The sequence below is a fragment of the Cuculus canorus genome, chromosome 3, assembly GCF_017976375.1.
Source record: "Cuculus canorus isolate bCucCan1 chromosome 3, bCucCan1.pri, whole genome shotgun sequence".
NCBI classification, from domain to species: Eukaryota; Metazoa; Chordata; class Aves; order Cuculiformes; family Cuculidae; genus Cuculus; species Cuculus canorus.
Window position 1 is genome coordinate 57,523,929 of NC_071403.1, and position 17,590 is coordinate 57,541,518.

The following is a 17,590-nucleotide window of genomic DNA, read 5'->3' on the forward strand; positions in this document are numbered from 1 at the left end:
TTGGCTTGGCATAGGAGTGCTGAGTCTGGATGCTCCAATATCCATTGGCTTTGTCTGAAGCTGTTCAGCGAAGACGCTGCTCACATTGTGCAAACTTTAAAGGAAACCTGTTTCAGGTTTCCTTAAACGTTATGAGCAAAGTTGGGGCTTTTTTTTTTTTAAAAAAAAAAAGGGTGTAATAGCTTCAGACACCTAGTTAAGCAGCCTGTTTCCCAAAAGTGCTGATGACCCAGGAGCTCCTATTCACTTCAAAGTGTAGGATTTGGGGATGTTTGTTGCTTTAAGATTTATGGTCTCCCTACATCCTAACTGAGAGATTCAAGAAATTACAACTAGTAGCTCATCTCCATTAAAATTAGAAAGAAGTGCTAGACTGATTTGTGGCACCTATTCCAGAGGCCAACGCGTTCATGCCTTCACACAACATGCAGGAGAAATAACTAGTGTGAAGAAATGAGGATACTCCAGGGAAAGCTTTGCTAAGGGGCAACAGGGCACCTCATCACAAAATCCATGAGCTGACAGAAGCAGCAGCAGCACATGAGAGAGGGGAGAGGATGTAAGCTGTTTCTGCCCACAGGCTAACGTCAAGTGAACAAAATGCCATTCAGCTCACTGTTCTGACTATATTCCTGTCAATGAGCCAACTTAACAAGATTTTTGTAAAAACAGAATCACAAGCTGGGCAATAACAGTCTAAAGCAGCATGTGGAAATTCATAGCTAAACAAAACAATATCATCAGGAGCAAAAACCTTGATGCATATGCAGGGGGAGAATTCTTACCACATAACAAACCTGTTGTGCAGCCAAGCTGACAGACCAAATCTACAAAACCTATACATACCTCCTAACATTTAGATATTAATATCCACTGGAATTTTGGAGACTGGGAACCCCCTCAATATAAACGTGTTGTTTCACTCAAAGCAGCATTGTTCCCCAGGGTTTCTTGAAAATATGTCATGCTTCTCCCACAAAAGATTTTGGAGGACTTTCTCCTCTTCTGATGAAAAAAAAAAAAAAAAAAGTAGCAACTGCAAAGGAGTAAGAGTCCATAAAAGGATGCCAGTGTTAGCAACCCAAGTGACAGACAGGAAGGAGATTTCCACAATTGGCATTTGGTGAATTGCAAGCTATAAAATCTGTTTGGAGATTGCTGGGTTGTCTGCAGTTTCTAGGCAGAGCAGTTTAATTGCCTACTACTAAAAGATCTTAGTTTATTTAAAACATTAATTTCAGAATTTCTTCGTAAACTGAATTAAAGCAAGAAAAGGGAACAAAACATGCTTCTTGCTCTTAGTAGGTTACATTTGCAGTGACCGCATAACTAGGAAGGTGTTTTTAATCTCTCATGTATCTTTGCATCTAGGATTGCAAAAAAAATAGTTACTTACTATTGTAGTTACTGTTATAAACTGCCTGCCTTCCATTTTGACTGATTTATTTTACTTTTATTGTCCTTAGTTCGCGGTCATCCCTTCTGCTTTTAAATCCACTTAGTCTTTATTATTATGCATGAATTGCTGAAACGTCTGCATCTATGTTGAAGTTGCACCTTAATAATCCTCGGTGCCAATTTGTCCATTTCAGCTGAACTGGAGACAGAAAATCCTTTCCTGCACTAAAGAAAAGTGAGGGAAAAAGCTTTCAGTAGAAAACATAACTAAAGCTTTTCTGAAAACAAATTTCTTTTCATAATTCAAAGGACATCATACATCCTTTGCAGTGAAGAGAAAAGGATTTGCCGTTTCTCTTCATTCAGCACAAAGTCATGTTGTAAGAACAGATTGAAGTCTTGAGAGATACAAATGGATTTTGAGAGTCTTAACATTAAGGCATTAGAAGACAGGGTAAAAAAAAAAAATCTATCTATCTATCTATCTATCTATCTATCTATCTATCTATCTATCTATCTATCTGCCTTATGCCTTCTTTTATGTTGTTCTGGAGCTGTTAAGTAATACAGCTCCACCACCACCCTGCTAGGCAATCCTTCCACAAGGCAATGCCCAGACATACAAGTTGGACAAAGATTTTTATAAGTACCAGTGTCACTACTCCCTTCTGTCAGAAGAAGCACCCTGGTTTGATCACACCATTTCTGCTTAACTAATAATGACTCCACAAAGACAGGTTTTCACATCTGCTTTCAAACTGTCTCTCTTAATGGAATTTGTCAGTCTTCTTGGCTATTTTGCTTCTCGTAACAAACTGGCTTTCCAACAGAGTTCCCTAACTGAAGAAAACAAAAAAAATATTAATTTCCAGTAATATGCAATATGTGGATCCTCCCATGAACACACCAGTCTACTTAAAAGTAATAAATATTAGCCTCACTCTTTCTGCTCTGTTACCCCCTGGGCCAAACATTCTCATGCCCCTCAGCTTCTGACGTTTTTGCTGTTCAAGATTTTGTTTGGCCCTAAAAACAGATATTGGGATGCAAATTCTCTGCTTTTTAACTTCTGCATTCAGCAAGTCCTGGTAACAGATACACATAACATTTCTCTGCCTGTAGAGATCCTTATACACTTTAAGGTAGTGCTGGAGAAAAAGAAGTCTCTCTCATTAACTTGGCAGATTTATTTTGTTAAATGCATGTGTTTTTCATCTTTTGTCAACGTATATGTATCCTGGATAGATGTCAGATGAAAAACCAAAGGAGCTTTGAGTTGTTTACCATGTTGAAACTGTTTCAATTATAAAGGCCCTTTGAAAAGTCATTTCACGTACTGGTTTTATTGTGTCTTTAAAAGGGAAGAGACAGACTGATCTTTGACAGATACCCAAGAAGTTTATCTGCATTACATTGTTAAAAGAAACTGGTTAATACAACAAAGAGGTTGAGTTATAACTTCCCTTTCCTCATAGCGTTATAGAGGCTCTCGGGAATGGATACACACTAACACTTCCAATTGATCCTGGTTGTCTAGTTGGAAACCGAGGTGTTCTGGCCATAGAGCGAGCGAATACCTGCAAAAATGCCTCGTACAGAATATTCTGTAAAGGAACGTACAGAAAAGTTATAGACCAAGTAGTAACTGCTTGAAGGTAATGTCTATAGTGCTGGACTGTTTTTTTTTTCCTGGGGAAAGAGTAAGGCATCAGCAGGGTTAGTTTATGAACGCTTCTCTATCTCCAGATTCCGGAAGCCTCTTTTCTCTAAACTCAAATAGAAAGTACTTGGGCAGGAGGGTTTCCTTTTTTAGATAGTGATACACCGCTAGCTTGTACGTGCCATTATCTGCACACTTTCAAACTCCAGACTATAAATATCAGAAAGTAATGTTTTCCAGCCAGACACAACTGACAACTCCTGTAATTCCCCAGTAGATGGCAACATTGATCTGACTTTCATTTAGTAATGCCTGGTTCCCATCCACCTATCGTGAAGAATTCATCCACAACAGAACTTCCCTCCTCTGAGTTTCAGATGCCTTCTTTGAGTTCCAGATGCCCACTTTCACTCCATACAAGTGTCTTTTGAGTCACATTTACAGCTCGTTTCTATACGCTGACCAAGTGTCTGTAAATTTGGATTAACCGCCTTAACATATGTTCTTGCATGCCACATATCCCCAAAGAAAATGTACAGACAAGTGATTTTGGCTACAGAATATGCTAAAAAGCAACATATACTAACAGATACAGTTAAACAAGGAAAAAGAAAAGCTGTAAGACTTAGCTTTTTGAAAGAAAAGTACATTCAAACTCTCAACAGAACAGAGTGTCTTTTTAACCGTGTATAATTACAACCTCTGGCACTGTGAAATAATAGCTGCGATACTACTGCATGCCACTGTTGTGTGAATGATGTGATGGCACTTGCAATAAAAGTAAATCTCTTGTAGTTATCAGCAATGCTTGGGTTGAGACACAGGGAAGTCAGCTCTTGAATTCCCCCTGATACTTGTTGGAAATTCTAGAGGTGAGCATTAATCATAAGAAGATATTGAGAGCATCCCACAGCACTGGCTACAAAAGGGTTTTTTATAAAAAGCCTTCTGATATTGCACATATTTGCATAGGTCATTATGCAAATAAATACCGATTAATATTTTCGCTCTAAAGTCTAGGTGGATCAAGGCTAGCTATCATTTCATGCAGAAGTGAATATTCTATACTGAAAATGGCCAAACTCGGTATCAGCCTTCCCCTACAAACTCTTATCTGCTAGCTGTTGAAAACAATGGACACTGCAGTAAAAGCAAGATACCACAGTTAAAAATCTCATCTTATTTCCCTCAGTCTTACTATGTAGGTCCAAAAGGAGTTTTTTTGAAGACTGCCTTCAGGATAAGGCTATGCGGTCCAATTTTTCTCTTGCCCACACAGAGATAAATAAAGAATAAAAGTAAACAAATTAAAGATACAGGTAGAATAACCACAACTGATGCCAGAATCTGTTCTCTTAGCAGCTAAGCAAAGGAATTACCTTGGTGCTCTACCAGTATAGAAACCCTCTTTGCACCTGGGTACTAAACAGGGAGTTCCAGCCCCCGGGCAACTGAACTATTTGACTGCTTCTTGATCAGAAATGCTTAAATCCAGTTGTGTCAGTTATCAGATAATCTGCTGTAATGGCAATACTTGGTCCATCAGGGCTGGTTTCATTATACCTCCCTCATCATCCTCACTAAATGCTGATTTGCTGTTTCTCTTCTTTGCCATCTTTGATAGTTCCCTTTTGCTTGTGGATATTCCACACAAAGATAAAACAGTGTCAAAAAAAGAGGAGCTGCGCAGTTGTGGTAATGGATACCTGCTGAGATGCTTTTCTTTGCCAATATAAATAATGCAGACTTAGTAAAGCACACATAATTTGTGCATGTATTTGAGCATGCAATTTTTTAATTCATAAATACTTTTAGTTTTGCTACTATCAAGCAATAACACAGGCTAACAAACTATTTTGAAGTATAAAGACCTAGTGAGAGCACTGTGTTTCTGAGGCTTTTATGAACTAACGAAACATGTATGCCAGGGCTAACTTCACTAGATAAGCAGAATGAAGCTGGAATATATCTGGTCTTAACACATTTTTCCATGCTACACATACTTCAAAAAACAAGAGCCTGTTTCTGGAGGGATAGCCTGTGACAGTACAACAGCTCTGGTGGCTCATAGGTAGGCAAGGCTTGCCCAAAGTTTTGTTACAAGCAAGAAGTAAGCTATGTTAGTTGGTTGAATGTCTATTGCACATTCTGAAAAACAGAATTTTATTTATTGGAATATCAAGGAATCTAAGTGTTCCTTATAGTACAGACAAAAAAACCCAAACCAAAACAAGCTTTTAAAAATCTTTCATTAACATCTCACTAAAACTAGACCACTCTGGAAGACCTGCACTGTTTGGCTGAACAAGGTATCTGTCAGAACTCTAAGCTTTAGAAGTGCCAAGCACAACACGCAGGCTCACGATAAGAACCTGATGTACTCTCATTTTTGAGGTCTGGGTTGGAATGTGTTGTTTAATGGCAGGAGCACAAAACAGATAATCCCTTTGCCACACATTAATTTATGATCACAACTTTGGCTTGAGAAACTAAAGTACTTGCATACAAGATAGAGGAAAATCTGATGCATTTCAGTGAATTCTACTGGTGACAGGTTTTTTCTTTTTTTATTGTATACTATCAGATGTCTAGCATCCAGCTATGGCTAAGCCTGATACTTTCCAGGGCTCATCAAATTCCTAAGTGTCACTCCAAGAAACTGACCCTTCAGAAAGCAATCCTCTCACACAAGCCACAGCTTTTTTGGCAATGCTTTTGAGGTGGTAGAAGTTCCCACACTATTGGTCAAAACACAACACAAGTTAAGAACACTTACATTCACTTGCCCGTAGCAAGTGCTATTTGAGATGAAGTTTGAACATGTCTTTCTTGCTTTCAGAACACTGACATCTGTGAAGAAAATTGTTACCATCTCACAGAAATACCTGGCATTACTGGAAATATTCCAGCACAATTTTGCTTCTCTCTCTCACTGGTATAATGTGTTTCTATGAAATCTCAAGAATGCCAGTGACTGATTTTGAAAGTCTGTGAATATCTGAAGTGTATCTAATAAGCACCAAAATCAAGTAGATGGGTAACAATTAAAAAGACAGTAAAAGAACTACTGACATATAAAAAGAAAATTTGGGTTTTTTTAAACAAACAAACAACAATCCCCACCACCACCCCGAAAAAAAAAAAACCAGAAAACAAAACCACAAGCAAAAAGTACCACTATTTCCTCCTCCCGCTTATTTGCAAAATCCATCTCTGGCTACACACCAAAGCACTGCTCAATAGGCACATTGCTCTCAATGTCTCAATGGGAAGAATCCCACTGGCATTGTAAGTAATTCTTTGCTACCGAGGACATGAACTAACATACATAATCCCAGTGGTTCCCACCCTGCAGGAAGGCCTGCAAGCACCCACTGTGTTGAGAAGAGCCAAGGCATCCTTGACACCCACCTCACACACCTCAGCCTCCAAGCACGAGACAGCAATACTGTCCAGAGCGAAGAAATACACCAATGATACCTCATGGCACCGACAGCGTTTTGTAAGGTAGAGAAGAGGGCTAAAGAGAGAGGATAAAAATCAGTAGCGATAATTCCACCTGTGCCCCTTCTTATTTCTTATTTAAATATAACATTTAAAGGATCCTGAGCAGTGAAGCGAAACAAACTTTTACAATTCTGTCAAAAGCAGTGAAGGGAATAAGTACTGATTATACTATGGATTCGGACGAATGTACTCCCACACTGAGTTAAAGTCAAATGACACAGTGATCTCCTCAGAGAGGACAAGGCTGACAAATAGTGCAGGTGCTCATGTATGTTCTCCAGAGGCAAGATGATGCTACTGAGACCCATGCAGACAGTACAAGATTCATGAGAGAAAAATGGAACCGTGCCAGGGACTAAGGTATTTTGCTGTCCCTAAGCTCCTGCCTACTTTTCTTTGTGTCAACCCAATTTTTCTGTTTCCCCCACCTCCTTCTTGAAACAGCTCCCTGGTGACATCCCATTTGCCTCTTCCTACACAAAGGTTCCCAGCAGCACCATTGTGAGACAATTCAGAGAGCTTTCCGGATCTGGGTTCACATCTTTAGAGTACAGTGGCCACTGACATATAGAACAGACACACAGATTAGCTTAGACGAAGAGAGACTGTTGTAAATCTGTGCCTACTGACCTATTCCAAGCCAATACAATTCTGGTGTATTGCTGATCCATCATCAATGGGTCTTAAAGATCATGCAGCAAAAGTGCATAAAGCTAAACAAAGTAGCAATCAAACCACCTGAAGAGACAGTGCCTAGAACAATGTGAGTGACCCACAGACGATTCGTATCGCATTGCTACATGTACTGTTCATTCTGTAATTTTTCACATTGCCATTATCAGTACAATTGTGCTGTGCTTAATACGTAAGAGTGTGAGAAAGTGTTTTATTAACAGTGTGATTGTGCTGTGCTGTTCTTGGTGCAAGAAAGCACAAGAAGGAGGCAGTACGCAGCTGGGGCCAAACACTCTGCATTTTTGGGGTGATGCAAGTTGTTTGTTCAATGGTAAAAAGGCTAAGCCCTTCGCAGCAATAGTGGGAGACATCACCCATGAGTGGATGCACTGTGTGGGGTTCCCAGTTGCTGAGAAAGCCTCTCCACATCCTCACCGTGAAAAAGAAAGTGCCCCTCCAGCTACTGCAGAGATGGATGCTGATAAGAAAGTAATTGGTGATGTATCTTTCTTAACGATTGTATGCATTGCCCTTATAAGCTCTTGCTCTTACCTTGTTGTTGATCACTACTCATCATTTGTTTTCTTTCTCGTTGTAATAACTTGAGTAAAACTTGATTTCACAGAGTATTTGAGAGTTTGGGCTTTTATGATGATCTTGCCAAAATGTCTTGTGGTAAAACACCACCATGAGAAAAATTTCTGGAAAAAGACAGTCTAAGACTCCTTTTCAAGCTCACGCAACTCAACTCTCCAACCGCAATGCTTAAAATTTTGTACACATTGTATCTTTTACTGTAAATTTCCATACCTTCTGTAGCAGCAATTCAGCCTCCAGACAGCTGAGCAACAAATCAATAGGTGGTTGTTGGAAGAAAAAGTAGTAACATAAGCAATATAAGGCTGGCATCACACAAAGGTGGATTATACTGTGCAACATCCTGGCATGTACACCAGGAAAACCAGAAAAAAGAATTTAGCAGATGAATAATCAACTACATGTTAACATACCTGATCTTCCTTTATGTGATCTGGCCCCAAGTAAACACTGAGTAAACTGCTGAGAAGTCACTGTAAATGTACTGTTAAACTCAAGTAATAATCTGCCTGTCTGTGTGCTAATGTTCCTATCTGGTTAGTCATGTGTTGGATTATTTGCTGGCTGGACATAAAATACTGTGTTGACCCTACATAATCCAATACTGCCTTGTGTCAACTTTGCTTCATTCTCCTCTGTTAGGTGATGCATTGTCTGCCTTTTCTAAAGAACTTAAACAGAGCCCCAAAGAAAGTACACATTGTAGTCCTAACCTCAGTACTTTATAATTTTCCAACATACAGAAAGGTTTTTGTTATGTAAAACCACCTGAATCACAACACATATAAATAAAGACAATAGCCCAAATCCACAGCAATCAAAAGAGGCATACACTTACAGTGAGACAACACTCGGCATCACCCTATCTAGCTTTTAGGCATACAGCTCATTGACTGGTATTCAAGTCCAACTCAGACACCAAACCCCACATCAATAGTGCTTGACAGAGCCTAGAGCTTAAAAGGTGAAGATATTCCCTCTCACAGGTGCGCTGAAATTTTTCATACTGTGGCTGCAGGGTGCGGGGGAGATAATAAAATAATTCCAAAAGTAACAATGAAGTACTCAAAAAGAATGTTTCTCAAATCTACACTCAGATGTTTCATTAAAAAATTAATGCAGTGAATTAATATTGATTTAGCAGTCTATAGGAGCCTGGGCTCCCTCATAAGCAGAAGCATTTCACTGTCACCTCACCAATGATGAAATCTGTCCTACAAAATGGCAATATTTGAGTAAATGGATAGTAGTATTCACTGCATTCACTTCCTCTGCACAAAGGATTTCAGACTCACATACCTCCACCTTCCAGGAGAGCAAAGTAACAACGAGTCTATTGACTACACTGAAGGTATTTTACTTCTCTTCTGAGCCTACTAGGTGAGGAAAAGAGAACGCATGTGAAGCTATACCTCTCCCCAAAGGGCACAAGCCAGGTGGAGAGGAAGCCTGTTCTTCATTTGCTTCTAAAACTACGTGCTTTGTGTTTCAATTACAGCAATCTGACAAGAAATAGTAAGCCATAAATTTTCCCTCTTTCAAACCCCAGTGTCCTACCTTCAAACAAACACACATCTTCCGCTACGCCCCTACCCCCGCTCCACCCCTCCAAACTGAAAACCTGAAAACCTAAGAGGTGTTTTTGAAACTGGAGGTCCATAAGTCAATTCAGTCAGAGTTTCACAGGAAAAAAAAAAGTATTTACTATTCACAGACAAGCAATAAAAATATCCTCTAGGCAACTGTTCAAACCATGAAAACAAAATAAGTCACACAACCTTTATTTGTTCCCTTCCCACACAGAATCCCTGGCAGATGAAATGTAAGAAAGCCCCCATTAGTATGCTCAGGAGGTAAATGCTCAGGTTTGCCAGCCTTTTAGCAAGCGACATGGTCAACATCAGCAAGAACACGTCAATGTTCAGCCCAACAGGGTGCATAATTAGGCAGGTTCTGGCATTGTTCAGTCACATTGTTCAGTCAGGGAGCTGTTGAAAAACCCATCATGGCAGGGCATAACAAACTCCTGGAAACACAACAGGACTGCATGAAGAAGATCAAATCCTCAGCTGTAAGTGATGCTGAGATTATTTAAACACAAACTTATTTGAGTACATAAATGAGGGAGGATGTATGAACTACTTCACAACTTCTGCATGCTTGACTCCACAACTGTGGTGTGAACACCTGTGTGACTTCCCAGGGCACTCTGTTCAAAGAGGAACAAGTGAATGAGAACCTTCCTCCTAACTTCTCAAACAAATGACATGGTACGCCTCACCTCGCCTGCCCCTCCAGCTGCCAGCTGGGTGCGACTGTCAGGGTGCCAGCAGAGAGCCGAGGCTGCAGAGCCAGTTTGTCACCTGCTGCCTGAGTCAACCACAGAAGCTGAGACAGACCATTCACTCTGAGGTTTCATAGGGCTTTGCCAGCACCCTCGACTCAGTCTCTGCTTCTGTCAGCTCCTACAGTAACAGCCTGCACCTCCTTATGGTTGAGTTCCTCCATCACTTCAGCCTGGCTCTGCCCTAAATCTATGTCATTTTCCCAGGCATCTGAGAGCAGATAATTTTCCCCAGGTTTGTTGCCTCCAGCTCTCGTATTCTTGTTTTGACTTTAACCAGAGGCATGAGAGACTAGCAGAGAGCACTAGTGGTGTTGGAAAAGCTGCTCCTGCAGCCATTTCCTACCACCGAATCCCAGGAGGCAGCTGTGGCTTCTAGCAAAGTTCTACTCCACGCTTCAAGCCCTCCTTTTAAACACACTTCAGGCTGAAAAATCCTTCTGGAAAAAATATAAAAAAACCCACACACAAATGCTAATTTCCAATTTAATAAGACCTTTGACAGTGTGAGTAAAAGATTTCCTTTTTAACTCACCATTTGACCAAATACAGAAAATCTTCCCACCCAAAAAAAACCAAAACGGTTATTGGACTCAAATGCAACATGTTAAATGTCAAAATCTTTCTGCAAAGCACAGAGAACCTACAGTAAATTACACTAACAGTGCCCTGAAATGGGTGCATTTTTTATCCTCAGATTTCACTCTCAAGAGTAATCTATTTCTTTTTTCTCTGAAATCTCAAAGATATACATTTTTACCTAATGCACACACTTGGAACAGTATTTCATCCTGTCTGGAGGTGGTTTAATAGTTAAAAAATTAGTACCAGGATGTAGGAGACATCATACTGATGAGCAAAAGCAGACAAGCGGGGTTGGGAGTGTTCATTAGAGCTTGGCGTTGTTCGCCTTGAAGACCTTGGAAGTTGATAACGAAGGAGCCAGCTAGCAGAAGTTTACTGATAAGTGGGCATTGGAATGCAGAAAGCTGCTGCATTTGGTACAGGAGTTTAAAAACAGCCAGAGGAGACTGAGTCTGCGCAAAGTTCAAAAAGAAAAATATTCATTCCGAAGAAGACTTCCTACTTCATCCCTAAGACCCCGGCCCACGACCACCAGGAGGCACTACGCAGGTGCAAGACTGGAGCGAACTTTCCAGAACTAATTATAATACGAAGCAGGGAAAGGGTATGAATGTAGGTGCTTATACCTATGCATGTCTTTACACTATAAGTAGCTGCTTGTTAAGCAATACAGTGTGCAAGCTAGGAGGAGAACCCCCTTGCACCCCAGTGCTGGAAATAAACATACCTGCTTTATAACTCATTTTGGGTTATAGGGTTTGATTCTGCAAAACAATACAGTTCTAAATTCACAGAATACTTTACCCGCTTATATTTTAATCCAGAATAGAGCACAGCCAGTCAATGCTGTGGCACAAATATTTGGCAACAGCCACAGCTAACTGCCATGCCAGAAATGTATTAAGCAGAAGAGAGTGCTCTTTGTCTCATGTAAATTTAATGTGAGAATATATTATCTGTGACTGCACTTCACAACTCAGCATGGCTTTGTGTGGAAGATAAAACACTCTGATTTACAGCATTATAAAGGTTTGCTAAATGCCTTAATTGCCCTCTCTTCTTTCAAAGTCGCACTTTATTATTACCTTACAGTGTACTATGTAAGGCAGATAGTTTTTTCCCATTTCCTTCTTGACACCTTAAAAATATGTATTTTACTAATATTCCTTTGAATAAAAAGAGTGTGGTTTACCTCAGCGTTCAGTGATGAACAGCCACATTCAGCTCCTCGTTTCTATGGCAATATTATGTAGGAGGTACAGAAACAGACTGCTTTTATCTTCTCCCTTTGTACTTAAAATGTACTCTCTTCCCCTCCCTTTATTTTTGAACAAAACAGCCACAAAGGGGGGTGGTGAATCATTCAGAGAATCAAAACAAAGGTTATTTTATTAACTTTTGTTGTTATATTAACCGAGGATAAATTGTAAGGCTATGAATGAGATACAAACACGAAATACCTTAAGATATGATCTCACAAACAAAGTATTTTCTTTCTTTTCATGACAAAGAATAAGGCATTAGTGACCCACCCTGCTTGCTTCTCAAGCAAAACTGAACCCCTTTGCTGTTTAGCAGTACCCAGGCACTGGGGAGAGCAAGGATCACTCACACAACTTGCTATTTCTCCTGGAAACAAGAATCAATGCAGGCACATTTGAGAGTGTCAGGTGGGATAAAAATCACACCTTTTTTATGTGACCCCATGCAAACAGCAGTGGAAATAAGCTGTTTCATGACTACTAAAAACACTCCCTCTGTATCCGTTTGCTTTTAACTAGCAATGGTTTAAGCTCCCCACCCCATCCCCCCAAAAAATAAGTGGAGTAAACTCTTCAGGGGGTCAACGAAATCTTCAGGGTGCAATCAAAAATTATAGCATTTTATTTGCATCTATTGCCTCAGCCACTTGCAGAAGCTCTCCCTGGTAGTACCGGTCTAAACAAACCAGATTTCTCTCTTTCAAGGAAAAAAAAGAGTTTCTCAAAAGCTCTTTACAAAACCACCTTTTACAAGAGGCTCTTCTTAAAAAAGAAAACAGAAGGTGCTCTTAAACACTTCACAAAAACAACCCACAAAGCCAAAGAAACAGCCCCCAACTGGAAGGAGAGTGGCTGCTCAAGACAGACCTCACCAGTCCTCCCAGAAGAGCTGCTGCAGAGTGCTGGTGTTCCTCTCCAGCTGCCATGGACCTATTAGGCTGATGGGCACAGGTGAGCTCTTTGGCAGCCCCTAGGGAACACCGCTTGTCTGGGCTTTATAAGGCTTTTGGTGAGGGACAGCATGAAAGCATGTAAAAGCTTAGCAAGAACATGCTCTCTCCTCAGCCTCGAGAAGAAAGAAAAGAGCCAATAGTGTCACTGGGGTGGGGGAGCTGGGATTCGGGTTGGAACCCAAGAGCAAACCCAGAGATGCAGAGCACTGGGGCAGTTCAGTAGAGAAAAATGGGCTTCTTCCCCCTGTAAGTCATGCTAATGTGTTTGGAGGAAGAAGGGAAACTATCAGCCCTGAAGCAAGTATCTCTTATTAAAGCATTCATGGCACCAGATGCTCATAACTCTTTTTCAGCAGCTGAAAGGGTTATGAGTGGGAAGCTTAGGCTGAAGCTGCTTGAGGATGGCCAATATACTGTAAACAACAAATGTAGTGACTTCCAGGCTGCTTGTTGGTCCTCATGGTAGAAGCGGATCTACGCCACCGAAAAAGTATTACTGAATGCATCTAATCTGTTCACCAATACAGAAGAATGGTTCTTACTCACTTCAGTACTTACACTGGGGCTTGCTGGCAGCTGGGGGTAAGCTACTTGCAAAATTAACAGAAGCTACTGTTAGTATGTAGGAATTAACTTCCTCTGTCTTTTCTAATATTGCTTGTAAGATTTATGGGCATTTCAGAACCCTAGGGGCATCATTTATAATTAAAAGAGAGTAGAAAGGATAGCGAATACTGAAAACAACAAATCTTGATGTTAACATTTAGTGAAAGAGGTACTGTTCCAAGTAGACATCGGTTACATGACTCCAGAGAGTCCAGTGCCTCTTAATATCTAGCCCAAAATCAGGACTGCATATCCCAATCTCAGGATAAGACCATCTTAGGCCCGCTTCCAATTGCCAAGTATGATTATGGAATGGCTTGGGTTGGAAGGGATCTGAAAGATATCCAGTTCCAACCTCCCTGTCATGGGCAGGGACACCTTCCACTAGATCAGGCTGTTCAAGGCCCCATCCAACCTAGCTTTGAACACCTCTAGGGATGGGGCATCTATGACTTCTCTGGACAACCTGTTCCAGTGCCTCCCCACCCTCACAACAAAAAATTTCTTCATAATATCTACTCTAAATCTCCCCTCTTTGAGCTTAAAACCATTCACCCTAATCCTATCACCTTGATAAAGAACCCCTCACCAGCTTTCCTGTAGGCTCCCTTTAAGTACTGGAAGGCTGCTAGAAGGTATCCTTGGAGCCTTCTCTTCTCTAGGCTAAACAAGCCAAACTCTCTCAGCCTGTCCTCATATGGGATGTGCTTTAGCCCTCATCATGAATTACCAAATACAAAAGATCTTAGCACTTTCGTCTCTGGATAGCTTTGTTCAAATTAATTCTTTAGGATAAAATGTACCTGGCTATTTCCCCAGTTCTCCAACTATTTCTAGTGTACTTTGAGCAGGTTCCTTCTTTGTCAAACTCGTCAGTTCTGTTCATTGCCTTCCCCCTCCAAAGTCATGCTGTATTTGCCGCTGTTGTGCATTCAAATTTATTGAATTATCTGCTGCACTTCAGACTTTGAACAAAGCAGCTTTCAGCTTCACAAGTAAGCTTTGAGATATTTCCACCTTTAATGAATCAGTTTTCGTTGCAGTTGGATATACTGATTATAGTTGATATGAAAGCATGGAGCAGTTTTAAGGAGGAACTCTGAGTCCAGGATGCTCCTTTATAAACTTGCATTCCCAAAAGAGGCACAAGAGGAAAACTCAGCTACAGTTCAACTACTACTGTTTTAACTATTTGTTAGAAGAGATGGAAAAAAAACCCAAACAAACCAAAGTGTGCCTGACATCAATCCAGCATAAATAAAATTTGGCAGGAAATCTGCAACTGTTAAGGCAGATCTGCTTGAAGATCTTACTGAACATTGATGAATACAGCGGAACCACACGCAAACTCAGTTAAAATGGCATGAAGATATATGTGTTTCATAGCTAGCACTACAAATTACCCTCTACATTTGCTTAACAGGATCATTGTCCATACATTCTCATGCCCATGCTTTTCTTTGAGCATAGCTATTTCATACTGGTATTATGTTGGTTCATTATTTTTTCAATGGCTATATCAATGAATTTAATAAATACTCTCTCGAAGTGTTTCCCCTGTCATTCCTGACATTTCAGCAGAAAAAAAATATGGAAAAAAAAAAAGAAGTTTGAACCAACCTGGAGCAAAAGGGAACGGTGTGCAAAATATAGCACATCCGTACATTATGCAACTAATGTACATAAAGGTTTATCTCCCATGATTTAGTGGAGCAGTCAACACAGACATCATTGGGTGTAAACAATTGACATCAATATGAAATATATAATTCTCAGTTTGTGGTAATAAACTGTGTTTTACTTCGCTAAGTAAATTAAACCTAACATGTTCCTACATGCTCAAACACCCATTTGCCAAACGTTTAGCATATGATAGTAAACATTTTGTTCTTATTTTTGTTCTGAAAGGTAGGATAACAATACTAGAGTGGCAGCAAGTACCCAAGATGACAACTGTAAGCCTGTTAAGACTGACCCTTTTCCTTCCTGCCAGTAATTTTTGTAGCTTAGACTCTCCTACCCCTCCTCACCTCTCCCAACACCCAGAGCACAGGAAAGCATCAGCTACATCTGCAGCCGAGAACAGGGAGACGCTGACAAAGGATGCTGCTGCTTTCTGCCCACTCTTCCATCCCTCCTCCACCTCATCCACTGACAGCAGCTGGGTGGGATGTGTTACTGCCTGGGAAGGGGGTGAACTCACGGAGCCCGCAGACAGACTCAAGCCTCTGCGGTCCCCTGTCCCCATTCTCCAATTGTCCGTGGGTCCCCCGGGGTGGCTGCTCCTTCTCCCACCTCCCTTTATCTCGCCACATCCCCAGCACTGTGCTCGCTGCAAGACGCATCCCCGTGCTCAGCATGTTGTTGGAAGCTTGAGCTGTTGGTAGCTGTTACCAACAGCATCCTAGACAAGAAAATGCTTGGCCGGCAGACCCTCTCCTTGAGGTTATCAGCCCCGTCACCCCCATCTTCAGGGCGCAGACTCCAGTGGTCACAGCCAGTGATAAATGGCAATTGTATAAGCTTAGAATCATAGAATCACTAGGTTGGAAAAGACCTCTTAGATCACTGAGTCGAATCATTCCTATCAACCACTAAACCATGTCCCTCAGCACCTCATCTACCCGTCTTATAAATACCTCCAGGGATAGGGACTCAATCACCTCCCTGGGCAACCTCTGCCAGTGCCTGATGACCCTTCCTGTGAATTTTTTTTTTTCCTGATATCCAGTCTTAACCTCCCCTGGTGCAGCTGGAGGCCATTCCCCCTTCTCCTGTCCCCTGGGAGAAGAGGCCAGCACCCTCCTCTCCACAACCTCCTTTCAGGTAGTTGTAGAGAGCAAGAAGGTCTCCCCTCAGCCTCCTCTTCTCCAGGCTAAACAACCCCAGCTCTCCCAGCCGCTCCTCCTAAGACTTGTTCTCCAGCCCCCTCACCAGCTTCGTTGCTCTTCTCTGGACATGCTTGAGAGCCTCAACAGCCTTCTTGGAGCGAGGAGCCCAGAACTGAACACAGTAGTTGAGATGCGGCCTCACTAGTGTCAAGCACAAAGGCAGAATGACCTCTCTGGTCCTGCTGGTTATCTATCCTTTCTAGCAATAGATGCTTTGAGCTAAGGGAAAAGCTTCTCTATGCGGGACCAGTTGTGCGAGGACCAGGCACTCTGTAGGATAAGATAAGGCAGCAGGGAAGGCACATCACTGCGCCAGCAGAAAAGGACTGCTTTTTTCAAAGTTTGGGCTGCACCCCCCTAAGGTGGAAAGTTTACCAACAAGGAAGACTTCGAGCATTCATCTTCGGACCCCAGGAGGGGTCCTCATGACCATTCAAAGGATCGACGGCACATGCGAATGAGGCGTGGAGATACGTTAATGATGCCTCGAAAATTAAAATGAATATGTAAAACATTTTCGGGAGATGAAATAAACATGCACAGATCTGTAACATGAGAGCTGAGCGGTTTCCTCGCTTGCTGTGCATGTTTGGAGGAGTGACCTTCACTCACCCGGCGCTGCAAATCAAACAATACCTGCTTAATAACGACCATCCAGTTGTTATCGAGTTATTATCTCGGATGAGCACCTAGCCCTGCATGAGGAGTGCTAGAACGTAACGGGGTTTGGAAGCTCCGTCCTTCGAATCCCCAGGAACAGCCCAGCGCGGCTGCAACACAAAACCCAAGTCGTTTATTTCAATAAATAAAAACGAATTTTTCTCTACAAACATACAAAATACGTTACGGACATCTTACAAAGCGATTAGAAAACTTTAAAGACCAGCCGGGGGCGGAGGAGGGGAAGCGGGGCGCCGCTGCGGCTCCTCTCCCTCCCGGCGCCGCTCCTCGGTCCCTTCGCCGTGGCGGCGCTCGGGGATGGGCTGCGGCTCCCCCGGTGCGATGCCAGGGGACACGGCCGAGCCGGCGCGGCTCAGCGGGCGCCCGGTGGCGGTTTCCTCGGTGCCAGAGGACGCGGCGGAGCGGGCAGCCACCCCGCGGGGCTCAGCTGG